Source organism: Megascapheus bottae, chromosome X (assembly GCF_031878675.1).
Source record: "Megascapheus bottae isolate mThoBot1 chromosome X, mThoBot2.hap1, whole genome shotgun sequence".
Classification (NCBI taxonomy): domain Eukaryota; kingdom Metazoa; phylum Chordata; class Mammalia; order Rodentia; family Geomyidae; genus Megascapheus; species Megascapheus bottae.
The window spans coordinates 83231499-83244789 of NC_143547.1; the positions used below are offsets into that span (position 1 = coordinate 83231499).

The 13291-nt window shown below is 36.8% G+C and overlaps 1 protein-coding gene across 4 annotated transcripts in view; it reads left to right on the forward strand.

Annotated features, from left to right (window-relative positions):
• Nucleotides 1-13291, forward strand: part of Gria3 (glutamate ionotropic receptor AMPA type subunit 3) — a 303860-nt gene that overhangs the window by 249481 nt on the left and 41088 nt on the right. The gene's annotated exons all lie outside the window — the stretch shown is intronic.

A 13291-nucleotide genomic window follows, 5' to 3' on the forward strand; every position in this document is an offset into this window, starting at 1 on the left:
CAAAACCTAAAAATTCTTTTCTTTTCTCACCAAGTTTATGAGGATATTGAAACCCTGCCAGACAATATATCTGTGTAATTACAATCAAATAGTACTCATTTAAAGACACGAAGGATGTGGCTAGATATTTAAGGACATAGTCTAAGCATTCACCAGGGAACATAAACTATGGAGGTCCAAGATATCAGCTTTACATACTATTGGGTAATCTAAGAAAGTAAAATCTAGGTGCCAGCAGCTCACTCCTGTATGTCTAGTTATTCAGGAGCCTGAGATCTGATGATTGTAGTTTGAAACCAGCCTGAACAGAAAAATCTATAAGACTCTTATCTCCAATTAGCCCTGGTGTGTGGGGGGGAGCCAGAAGTGGAGATGTCACTCAGATGATAGGATGCCAGCCTTGAACAAGCGAATTTGATTCAAGCCCTAGTACCAGCATTCACACATGCATGGAAACAGAGCAGGGAGGGGGGAGAGTGGGGAGCAGGGAAGGCAGGAGAGAAGGAGAGAAACAGGGAGGAAGGAAGAGACAGGGAGGGAGGGAGGAAGAGAGAGAGGGAGGGAGACAGAAAAAAAGAAAGAGAGAAAAGGAAAAGAAGGGAGGAAGGAAGGAAGGAAGGAAGGAAGGAAGGAAGGAAGGAAGGAAGGAAGGAAGGAAGGAAGGAAGGAAGAAAACTGTCCAAATGTTTACAAGGCTATCTTATCAACAAAGTTTAATTTCCAATATAATAACAAGCCAAAGATCTTATAAGTCAAGTTTGGAGAAGGAGCAGTATCTAAAAAGTAGGAATGCTGTCAGCTGGCCAAATAAGTCTCTGAAAAAGAGAGACATTGAGACAGATGTTGGCTTTCTCTCAGCAGCCAGAGGTTCATAGTTCCACACGCTTCCTTTCAAGGCTTCAGCAGGGTGAAAGGACAATCTCCAAGGAAGTACAGATTGGCCTGACAATTTCAGCACACAACTGAAAACACATCTAATATCTGCGTTCAAGAGAAATGAGAAAGTATAGTAGAAAGCTAATGACAATGCTTTAGATTCCATTATTTATTCATCATTACTTTAATAGCTTGTTTTTAATACATCCTATGAGCCAAGCTCCCTAGTAAACACGGACAATCCATGCATCTCTATGCACAAATTAAATTCCACCTTTTCACTAAATTACCTGTAAATACCTTCTTCACCATCATTGGAGGTTATTTGGGGAAATATATTGGTTTAAAATATACAAATCTCAATATAATTATGAGTACATGATTACCCCTCCAGATAAACTAATTGGTGTTTATATCTGCATAGCTATTTTGAAGCATGAGGCAATTTATGGGCTTGCTCTGTGGTGACTTGTAGAAGGGTTAATGAATCACCAGAGAGAAAATAAAAATCCTTTCCCTATAGGAACTCATTATCTTGTGGACTGTCATATTTTCAACCACATTCACATATATTACCTTATTCAGGCTACACACAATCATAAAATGTTACCAGAACAAGTGTTATTATTTATGCAGTAGAAAATTGAAACAAGATGAGAGTATGACATTCGGAACATTATTCAGCTCAAAGGAGAAGTGCTGGAACCAGGACCTGATTCTCAATATTTACACAAATATGGGGTTCTATGCATGAATCAGTCAAGCATCTAATGCAGCACATGTTAAGGCATCTGCACAATCTCCTAGTTGCTCTGTGCCTTCATTCTATTTGATAGATCAATTAGAAAAGCACAGGTATATCTACTTTAAAAGACATTTTCTGGGCTGGGAGTTTGGCCTAGTAGTAGAGTACTTGCCTAGCATGCATAAAGACCTGGGTTTGATTCCTCAGTACCACATACATAGAAAAAGCTGGAGATGCCAGTTAGAATAGCCAGGATCAGGAAAACAAATGACAACAGATGCTGGAGGGGATGTGGACAGGAGGGATCACTACTACACTGTTGGTGGGAGTGCAAACTCGTTCAACCACTATGGAAAGCAGTGTGGCAGTGCCTCAAAAGGCTAAACATAGAACTCCCCTATGACCCAGCAATTCCACTACTTGGCATTTACCCAACCAACCAGAAACAAGGACATACTAAACCCACTAGCACAACAATGTTCATTGCAGCACTATTCACCATAGCAAAGATATGGAACGAACCTAGATGTCCCTCAGTTGATGAGTGGATCAACAAGTTGTGGTATTTATACACAATGGAATTCTATGCTGCTGTCAGAAAGAATGACATCGCCCCATTTGTTAGGAAATGGAAAGACTTAGAAAAAATCATATTAAGTGAAGTAAGCCAGACTCAAAGGAACTTAGGCTCAATGGTTTCCCTCATTTGTCATAATCAGTAGAAACCTTGGGCTCTACTAGCAGAGATCTGCAATAGAGCAAAATCTTGATACATAAGGCCATATAATGTGAAGCTAATTGAAAGGACCTCCAGGATAGTGAAACAAAAGCCATATAATGAATGATTGTTGTCCTTAATGTACTATGCTGTCTCTCATCTCCTTTGCTGTCCCTTGGTTATCTCATATTGGTATAGTATCTCACTTTGTTATCTGATATATTGAATTTATTTGTATTTGGATATTTGAAATTTGATAGGGAAGGGGGGAAAACCAAGACGGGTGGGGGGTGGAGGGGGGGAGGGAAATGGGTACCAAGACATGTGAAAAGGTATCAATGTATGTGAATTAATGCACCTTCTATCTGGCAAATATCATGTAACCCTTTTACTAATTACAATAAAAAATTAAAAAAAAAGAAAAAGAAAAAGGTGGAGATGGTGTTATGGCTCAGGTGGTAAGAGTGCTAGCCTTGAGAAAGCCCAAGGACAGTGATCAAGCCCTGAGTTCAAGCCCCAGAACTGGCAAAAAAAATGAATTCAGAAGACATTTTCTATGCTGTGACAACTTCAAAGGGATCCAAATAAATAGTCAAAGGAAAAAAAACATTCATTGAACTAGAATGAATTTCATAAACACAACAAATCTCTACACATGGTTTAATATTCTTTCTGGCATGCTAAAGGTTGTGCTAAGAATGAGGCTAAAATAGAAAAACATGAAAATGACTTTTAATTCCACATCCCCCTGTGTTTTTCTTTGAGCAAGGAAGATTTAGCACCAATTTTCTCATTTATCAAGGACACTATTCTCTGTTCAAGTTTTCTTATGTGTTTAGTGAGAGGCTAATATCACAAAAGGTCTTTAAAACTATAAAAGAAGGGTTCAAATGTAACTTACTGGTAGAGTGCTTGTCTAGCATGTATGAAGCCCTGGGTTCATTTCCTCAGTACCACATAAACAGAAAAATCCAGAATTGATGCTGTGGCTCAAGTGGCAAAGGACTAGCCTTGAGAAAAAGAAGCTCAGGAACAGTGCCCAGGCCCTGAGTTCATGCCTTAGAACTGGGAAAAATAATAAAGGATAAAAGGCTCTACAAATCCCAGGAAATCTTAGGTAAAGGCTGCAGAAACAGAGTGATTAAAATATAAAGGCTGTAGATCGTAGCAAACACCTGAAATGCCAGCATTGCAGAAGTGGTGGCAGGAGAATCAAGAGTTCCTGGCCAATATGGGCAACATAATGAGAGCCTATCTCAAAATAAAATATTAAAAGTGCTATAGAGCCCTGTACCATTGACTCACACTGGTAATCCTAGTTACTCACATACCGGAGATTAAGGAATGCAGTTTGAAGCCAGACCATGCAGAAAAGTGATGAGACTCCAATTTAAACCACCAGTAGCAGAGCTATAGTTCAAGTGGTAGAGCACCAGCCTTTAACAAAAAAAAAAACTAAATAATAGCTACATGAGAGAGTGAGGACTTAAATTGAAGCCTTAGTGTAGGCCAAAAATCAATCAATTAATTTAAATTAAAAGGTGCTGTGGGTGTAGCTTAGTAGTGGTAAAGAGCTTTCCTAATATAAGGCCCTAAATTAAATTATCAACTTCACAAATATATGTATATATGCATACATGTATGCGTCCACACATACCTACATACACTGACATGCGAAGACTTTCCAGACAAGTCTCCATAAAGATATGAACAATATTTCTTCAAAATAAAAAAAAGAAAATCTTTGCTATCTCAGTGTACAAGATGGATGGTTTTCTCTAGCTTTAGGAAAAGAGGGGAAGCTAACTTATAACTTGCCCACCAGCCTCCAGATCACACTCCTACTCCTAATTATGAAATATTGCTACTGAACTCATCTCCTAGTCAATCCATCTTTAGTCATTCCTTTCCGGCCTACAGATTCAACTATTTCAACAATCAGGATTTTGAGCTGCCCTTGAAGACCACCTAGCAACTCCAGGTGCCTTCCAAGGTGGCATGTAAGCCATCTGCCTGAAGTAACCAGCCATATGGATATTATTAGCCTAACTCTGTTTGTCCTCCTACATAACCTACTTGCTTATGAGAGCATTTCACAGCCCAGAAAGCCTAAGGGGGTTAAGTCTCAGTTCTCCTGGAGGCTGCCAACTCTCTCAGACAACATCAGGGTAATTAACATCACACAGGATTTCCAGAGCCTTAGGAGAACTCTGAAAGTCTTCCCTAGAAGAACTCATTTAAAGCAGCTCACTTTTTTTAATCTGACAAAGTCAAATCCTCTGATAGGCTTCCAGAGGAAGGAACGAAGCCCATCTGTTCAATCAAGATTTTTCGTGGGTTCACCTGGCAAACCTAAGCAGGTTAATTATTTATGATCCCTTTGTATCACCATGAAAAAGCTGAAAAACATGAACAGAAAGTAAAGTATCCTGAGACTCAACCAACATGAACAAGTAACTGGGATGTTCAGTTGCATTACACATTTAAAAGGAAAAGACACTTCCAAACCAAAATGTTGACGGGAATTTTTTTTCCCTGAAAGAGCTATTAGATCAATATTCTGTGATCAGATTAATTTCAGTCTTTAACATGTGCATCTTTTGCACAGAACAAATATTAAAATTCTATTACAGCAGGGTTATGATATAGGAAATATGACAGAATTCCTACCTTGTAGGAAGTTGCATTCTGTTGGATGGAGACAGAGAGTAAATATGTAGTCAAATTGACGATATGTTAGAATAACAGACTAATTACAGGGACTGATATGGCTCCTGGGTATTATAAGAAATAGTAGCTTATGGTTAGAGATGACTATTTTAACTGAGAGTTGGGGTAGAGGGAGGACTCAGGGAAACTTCTTTAAACATTACAATTAGAGACCCAAATAATGAGAAACGTGAAAGTCTAACAGAAGAAGATTACTAATAAGATAAATGATAAATGCAGAAATACTGGAGCAAGAAAAATCCTGGAATGTTTTGAGGGCCAGGAAGAAAACCCATGTGGCTGAGGAATAGAAGCCCATATTAGACTTAGAACGATGGAAGCGAATCAAAGCTGTTGTATTTAGGTTATATTTTGGTAGTAAATTCACAGAATATGCTGATGGATTAGATGACATTTTTGAATGAAAAGAAAGAATCAAAGATGAGTCCCATGTTTTTTTGTTTTGGCAGGCTGTTTTTATAGCCCCTTTTCTTTTTTTTTTTCCTTTTCTTTTTTTTATTTAATTTTTTTATTGTAATTAGTAAAAGGGTTACATGATATTTGCCAGATAGAAGGTGCATTAATTCGCATACATTGATACCCTTTCACATGTCTTGGTACCCATTTCCCTCCCCCCCACACCCCCCTCCCATCTTAGTTTTCCCCCCTTCCCTATCAAATTTCAAATATCCAAATACAAATAAATTCAATATATCAGATAACAAAGTGAGATACTATACCAATATGAGATAACCAAGGGATAGCAAAGGAGATGAGAGACAGCATAGTACATTAAGGACAACAATTATTCATTATATGGCTTTTGATTCAATATCCTGGAGGTCCTTTCAATTAGCTTCACATTATATTTATAGCCCCTTTTCAATGGCTACTAAGGAAATACACATGCTACATTCTTTACATGATCCAGAGATATATATTAAACTGAAATTAAACGGGCTGAAAAGGTTTACAAAGATTGGATAGGAATTTTCCCCATGTTGAAGAATATTACCTACCTGAAAGGAAATTTGCCTTTGATGCAAATTCTTTTCATGTTTTTCATGTTTTGAGTTATTGTTTTCAATTGATGTATAATATTCCTGCTTACTTATGGGATACAATGTTCTATACCTTCATAAAACATGCAATGGTAAATAAGAGTAAATAATATTTCCACTGATATTTGTGTTTTTACCATGTATTGGGAACCTTCAAATTTCTCCTCTAGTTATTTCAAAATGCATACCTTTTGTAAAAAGAAAATGCTCTATTTTATTATAAAATATCACAACACTATTTTGATACCTGAATTTTAGATGATCAAATTTTTAAGCTTCTACAAATGAATAAGAAAACATTTTTTGTATGGCTTATTTCATGCAGCATAATGTTCTCCAGTTTCCTCCATGTTGCTACATACAACAAGAGTTCATGCTTTTCCTTTTTTTGTCTGTGCTAGTCGTCGAGCTTGAACTCAGAGTCTGAGCACTGTCTTTGGGCTTTTCTCAAGGCTAGCACTCTGCCACTTGAGCCACAGCACCACTTCCAGCTTTTTCTATGTATGTGGTACTGAGGAATCGAACACAGGTATTCGTGCATGCTAGGCAAGCACTCTACCATTAGGCCAAACTCCCAGGTTACCTGGACAATATTCCATTTCTATTTTTGTTTGCATATATATACCACATTTTATCCATTTATCCATAGATATTTGGTTAATTACATTTCTCAGCTATTATGGTCAAGTATCTCTTTGATGTGCTGATTTCATTTCCTTTGCATATACCCAGATAAGAACTTGCTGGATCAGATAGTTCTACTTTTAGGTTTTGTTGTTTATTTGTTGTTGTTTTAGATTCCTTTTCTTTTCAGGAATTTCCATGTTCTTCTTCACAATGTTTCTACTATATTATATTCCTAACAAGAGTGTATGAACATTATCCTTTCCCCATGACCTTACTAGAATTTTTGTCTTTTTAATAATTTCTATTTTTTTCATAGTAGCCAATTTAGGGCAGGGTATATAGTTCAGCTCATAATATGCTAGGCCTTGGCTTTAGTATTTCCTCAGAACTACTACGTGGAAAAAATGAAAGTGGTTGGTAATAGCCATTCTAACTAGCACGATGTATCTCGTTGAGAATTTTAGTTCCCTGATTACTGATACTATGTACCTATTCCATATGTTTTTTGGTTATTTATATATAACTTTTTAACCATTTATGGAGATATAATTCACATATCATACAATTCAAACATTTAAAGTATATGATTTATTGATTTGTGTTCTATTTCATTTTAACTATTAAGTTGTGATAGTATGCTTAAGTTTTTGCTTTCCCTACTGATGGAGATAGACAGACAGACAGACAGACAGACAGACAGACAGACAACAGACACCTAGGAGTGAGATAATCATTATAGCAATTCTGTGTTTATCTGCTACCCCTGTTAAGTCTATATTGAAAGAAAAAAATTACCACATCCCAGAAGGAGGAAGCAAACTTGGTTTTTTTTATAAAAGTTGAACTCACTGGTTACTAGCTGTTATGCCAAAGAATTTTAAATTCCAGAAATGAATCCTATGTCCTAATTTTATATTTTATGTGTTCAGGGCATACTTTATTTGTTTCTCAAATTTATTTTCTCTGAGTCTCTGATCTTTGTTACAGGCTATTTCATATAATAGGCAGTAACACTTATTTTCCAACCCATTGAATAAAGAAGCCTGTCCTAGATGTCTAGAAATAAATGGGAAATGCCAGATATAGCCCTGAGTCTAGTATGCAGACAAGAGTCAGATTGATTCATCAGAAAAATTCTAAATAAAGAGACATTTTAAAGTACTTGGATACAAAGGAGAATTCAAAAATACCTCAAGGGGAATATGAAAATATATTTGTGATTCAAACCAACAACAAACAATAAGACCATGATTTTATATTATGCTAAATTGGGCTACTATTGACAGGTTCCATAAGTTCTCTCAAGAGTTCACACAACAAGTTGTTTGCATTAAATAGTGTTTGTGTGTATATGCTTGGAAGAGAGAGATAAAGACATATAGTTCCTGAAAAATATTATCATTTTGAAACATTTATAGCAGAACCAATATGTAGACTGCCAAGGGTAAATTGGAAATTGTTAGTCAAGACAATGTTGCTCTAAATCCTGTCTTTGCTCTAATTTTATAATTTATCTTTTATTCACATTTCACATATGAAATGAAGTTTATTTAATAGTACTCTGAAATATTTTGCATTCTTTTAAATAAGTTCAAGAAACCAATACTAAAAAGTAACTATTCTTTGGCAAACAACGTCAAAAAAGGAAGATTTCATAGCAAACATTTCACATTTAAAACACCCCTCTTATATTAGGCAATGCTTCATAAAAAATAAAACAAATCTGAAGTTGAGGTATAGCTCAAATTGTAGAGTGGCCAGCCATAAGCAAAAAGCCAAGTAGGATTACAATGGGGTCCAGAATTCAAGAAAAAAGAAAGAAGAAGGAAAGAAAGAAAGAAAGAAAGAAAGAAAGAAAGAAAGAAAGAAAGAAAGAAAGAAAGAAAGAAAGAAAGAAAGGAAGGAAGGAGAGAGAGAGAAAGGGAGGGAGGGAGGAAGAGAGGGAGGGCGGAAGAGAGGGAGGGAGGGAGAGAAAGAGTGAGAAAGAAAGAAAGAAAGAAAGAAAAAGAAAGAAAGAAAGAAAGAAAAGTGAGAAAAGAGAGTGAGAAAGAAAGAAAGAAAGAAAGAAAGAAAGAAAGAAAGAAAGAAAGAAAGAAAGAAAGAAAGAGAAAGAAAGGAAAGAAAAAGAAAAAAGCAGGAAGGAAACACACCCTCCTGATGCTGAAAACAATTGCCTCTAACCTGAACTTGTAGAAATCTCTTTTCTTGTCATGATTACCTAAACATCTGTTTGCTTAGCATTGTCACTCCAGTATATATTATAGTTGATTTAGAGATGGTTTCAAGTATATGGGAGGATGTGTATGGGTTATATGCAAATATTATGTCATAAGGGACTTGAGTATGTACAGGTGTTGGCATCTGCAAGAGTTCTTGGAACTATCTTCTTCCATACCAAGGAATTATTGTACTTATGGGCATAAGGAATTTGGGTGAATATCCACATTAATTCTGGGAAAGAAGGAAGGGAGGGAGAAAGGGAAAGAAGGAAGGAAGGAAGAAAGGAAGGAAGGAAGGAAGGAAGGAAGGAAGGAATAAATTAATAAATTTAATTGGATAAATTTATGTACTCCATGGAAAATTATTAAAGGTAGGAGACAGGTGCTTGAAAAATGCATCCAAGGACAATTCCACAATTTTTACAAGATTATTTTCCAAAATTCTTTTTCCTTACAAAAATCTGCAACAGAATCTATTTTAAATTGCCTTCAAACATTTGAATGGTGGGCATTTTAAAGATGTATTGGATTTATTCTCTGATGAACCAAGACCAATGAGAGATGATTGTTTCAGGGAATAAAATGTAAGACTGAGATGGCACTATTGCTTTAATGCCTTGCCAAAGTTTTACAAAGTCCCAGGTGCAGACCTTCTGCTCAAGCAATTGTACCTGGCTGCACAGTGGATAACAAAACTACCTGAAATGCACAAATGGTATAAAAAAATCAACCACAGATAACTAATGACTAAAAAATCAAAATGTTTATAAATTTGACCTTTGTCTCCTGTGACCCATTAAACAGTCTTCATTTTTCCATTGCCAATCTACAGGATGGGTTTTAGTTGACCATGACTGTTGTAGTGTCTTTATGGACCCTTAAAGGAGTGCTATTGTCCAAACTTCTTATTCTAGAAGATCCAGAGTAGTGAATTCCAAACACTTCTTTTTATTAGAATTTTTATTAGTATAACCTAGATAATTTCCATCCTTAAGAAAAACTCCTTGGGGGGGGCGGGGGGGAGGGTAATGGGTACCAAGACATGTGAAAGGGTATCAATGTATGTGAATTAATGCACCTTCTATCTGGCAAATATCATGTAACCCTTTTATTAATTACAATAAAAAATATAAAAAAAAGAAAAACTCCTTGGGGCCAGGAGTGTGGCCTAGTGGTAGAGTGCTTGCCTAGCATGCATGAAGCCTTCGGCTCAGGTCCTTGGTACAACATACACAGAAGTGGTGCTGTGGCTCAAGTGGTAGAGCTCTAGCCTTGAGGAAGCTGAAGGACAGTGCCCACACCCTGAGTTCAAGCCCCAGAACTAGCAAAAAGAAAAGAAAAGAGAAATGAAAAAGTTATTACATAAACTGGGACACACGTTGAAGATAGACCACTACTCATAAAATTCCTGCTAAGGAAAGAGAAGTTGTGGACCACTTTCCTTTAAATAACTCTTCTCATAACATTTATCTACAGTCTTCCAAGGTAGAATACCTGAGGTCAAGAGGCTGTCAGAAGTCTCTGTAAAAGCACTAACATAATAGCTTTGACCAGCCAAGACCCAGAAGGTAAAGGAAGCAATGTTATGAGACTAGCTAGTGAGCAAGAGAAAAGGAATGTCGTGGAAACTGGAAATTGGGAACAAGAAAAAAGGAAGGAAGGAAGGAAGGAAGGAAGGAAGGAAGGAAGGAAGGAAGGAAGGAAGGAAGGAAGGAAGGAAGGAAGGAAGGAAGGAAGGAAGGAAGGAAGGAAGGAAATGGCAAAAGGGAGTAGATTGACTAGGAGTTTGGAAACTCAATCTAACATGAAGAAGCTGGACTACTAGCAGTGCCTTATCTGACCACAATATCTTCAGTAGTAAGGGCATTGGTAGAGATGCATTGACACTATTGAAAGCAATCCTGAGTCAAATTCCTCAGTATAGAGAACAGGAAGTAGATAATCTAAGCTGAATTTCCTTTTGCCACTCAAGCCAGGCGGCCTGCAATGCATTTTGCTGCCCGAGCTTCCTTTCCTCTTCCATCCCTGGGTGGCGGGGCTGTGCTACCGCCATACTTTCTCATGCCCCCGGGACCCTGCTGGCTTCCTTTCCTTTTGCCCTTCTGATTCATTTTCCTCCTCTTGGCGGCCTCCTCCTCCCTCATCTCCTTATAGGGGGCCCTGGTCACGTCCAACTGAGGCTTCTTCACTATTTTCTTTTTCTGTTCTAGTCCAGTGAGATCCTTGCTGTAACAATGGATACCTATTCTGACCTTAATGCTTTGAGGCTGCAACATAGCCTTGTGTTAAGACTTCCTACTTTGAATGACTTTATACTGACTGTTTTTTCATGTCTTCCCAGGAAATTTCTTGTCCTAACCTATTAACAAGGACTACTTTAAATATTAAAATATTTGTTGTTGCTGAACTTTCCCTTCCTTCCAAACTCTTTGGCTATACAATCCAGCTGTGCTCTACCTTAAAAGTCTATGTATGAAAGTAAGCCAGACTCAAAGGAACATAGACTCAATGGTTTCCCTCATTTGTCATAATCGGTAGAAACCTTGGGCTCTCCTAGCAGAGATTCACAATAGAACAAAATCTAGATACATAAGGCCTTATAGCATGACACCAAATGTAAGGACTTCCAGGATAAGGAAACAAAAACCATAAAATGAGTGATTATTGTCCTTAATGTACCATGTTATCTCTCATCTCTTTTGCTGTCCCTTGGTTATCTCATATTGTTACAATATTTCACCTTATCTGATATATTTTATATATGCTTAATTGGTTATTTGAAATAGGAGAGGGAAGAGGGAAATCAAGATGAGTGGGGGGGGAGGGAAATGGGTACCATGACATGAGAAAGGGTATCAATATTTGTGAAGTAATGTACCTTCTATCTGGTGAACATAATGTAACCCTTCTATTAATTACAATACAAATATATGAAAAAGTCTATGTATCAGAAAATTCACAACCAATAAAAGCTATTAATAATTACTCACATTAGAAATCTATTCTCCCCTGGAAAACAGAAATCCCTTAGTGTATTTCAGTGTCTACAGATCATTAATTTTTGTCAGAGAAAGCTAGGAGTATTTTCATAAGTAAACATAAAATTGTCTAGGCATCGATAGAGGAAAAAATAATTTTTAAGACTGCATCCAATTGAATAACCCAACTTTTTTGAGGAATTTGTCTATTATATTATAAAAAGCATGCTCTTATCTAGGCAAAGTAGCACAAACCAAGGATAGAGAATTCAAAGACACTGGAAAGATAGTTACAGTAAGCCAGTCTACTCAGGTATGGTTGTATCATTTGAATAATTTGACATCTAACTTCGGAGTCTCCCTTTACACACGGTGGTCATTTTCTTTAATATTTTTGGACCCATATATTCCTAATGCTATACTGTATATACTACAGGTGCTATATTACTAAGACTTAAGTAGCAAAAAGAAAACTTCTGCATTCCTTGATTTTGTTTAAAGTTGAAACCTAAATGTTGCATTAATGGCCTATTTTGCATACTGTTTGATTATACCATCTTAAAGACTCATTTAAACCTGGATAGGACAGCATGATTCCTACCTGCTTTCCATTAATAATATACTTCTCAGCCAGTAGATAATGAATAACATAGACATAAATTTGAAATGCAGATTGCCATTAGATGGAGAAAGAGAGAAGTAATATAAGTTTTCCAGCATTTTGAGACTGAACACCTCAAAACTCAAGTCTTAATTGGGAGAGGGTGGGGGAGGGAAACGGGGACAAAAACATAAGAAGGGGTACCAATGTGTGAGAAGTAATGCACCCACTATCTGGTGAATGTAACTGTAACCTCTCTATACATTACCCAGACAATAAAAAATTAAATTAAAAAAAAATTGAGTCTTGGCCGGGTGTCTGGCCTACTGGTAGAGTGCTTGCCTAGCATGCACGAAGACCCGGGTTCGATTCCTCATTACCACATACATAGCAAAAAGCCAGAAGTGGTGCTGAGGCTGAAGTGGTAGAGTGCTAGCCTTGAGAAAGTTCAAGGACAGTGCTCAAGCCTTGAGCCCAAGCCCAGGACTGGCAAAAAAAAAAAAGAATTAAAAAAATTGAGTCTTAAAGAGAGATAACTGTATAGAAAACCTTTGGATTATATAGCTTGCTGTCTTTACATGTCAGAGTGAAGGAAAAGTCATTCTAGTAGAAATTAAATTTTGCAAATTATCTTGCAATTTTCAAGTCAATTGAAACAAATCATTTAACTATGGAACTGAAAATTAGGTATCTCTTGGCCACAGATTATTCTATTAACTGTAATAGTTCTGTATATTTAAATATGTCTAGTTCACTA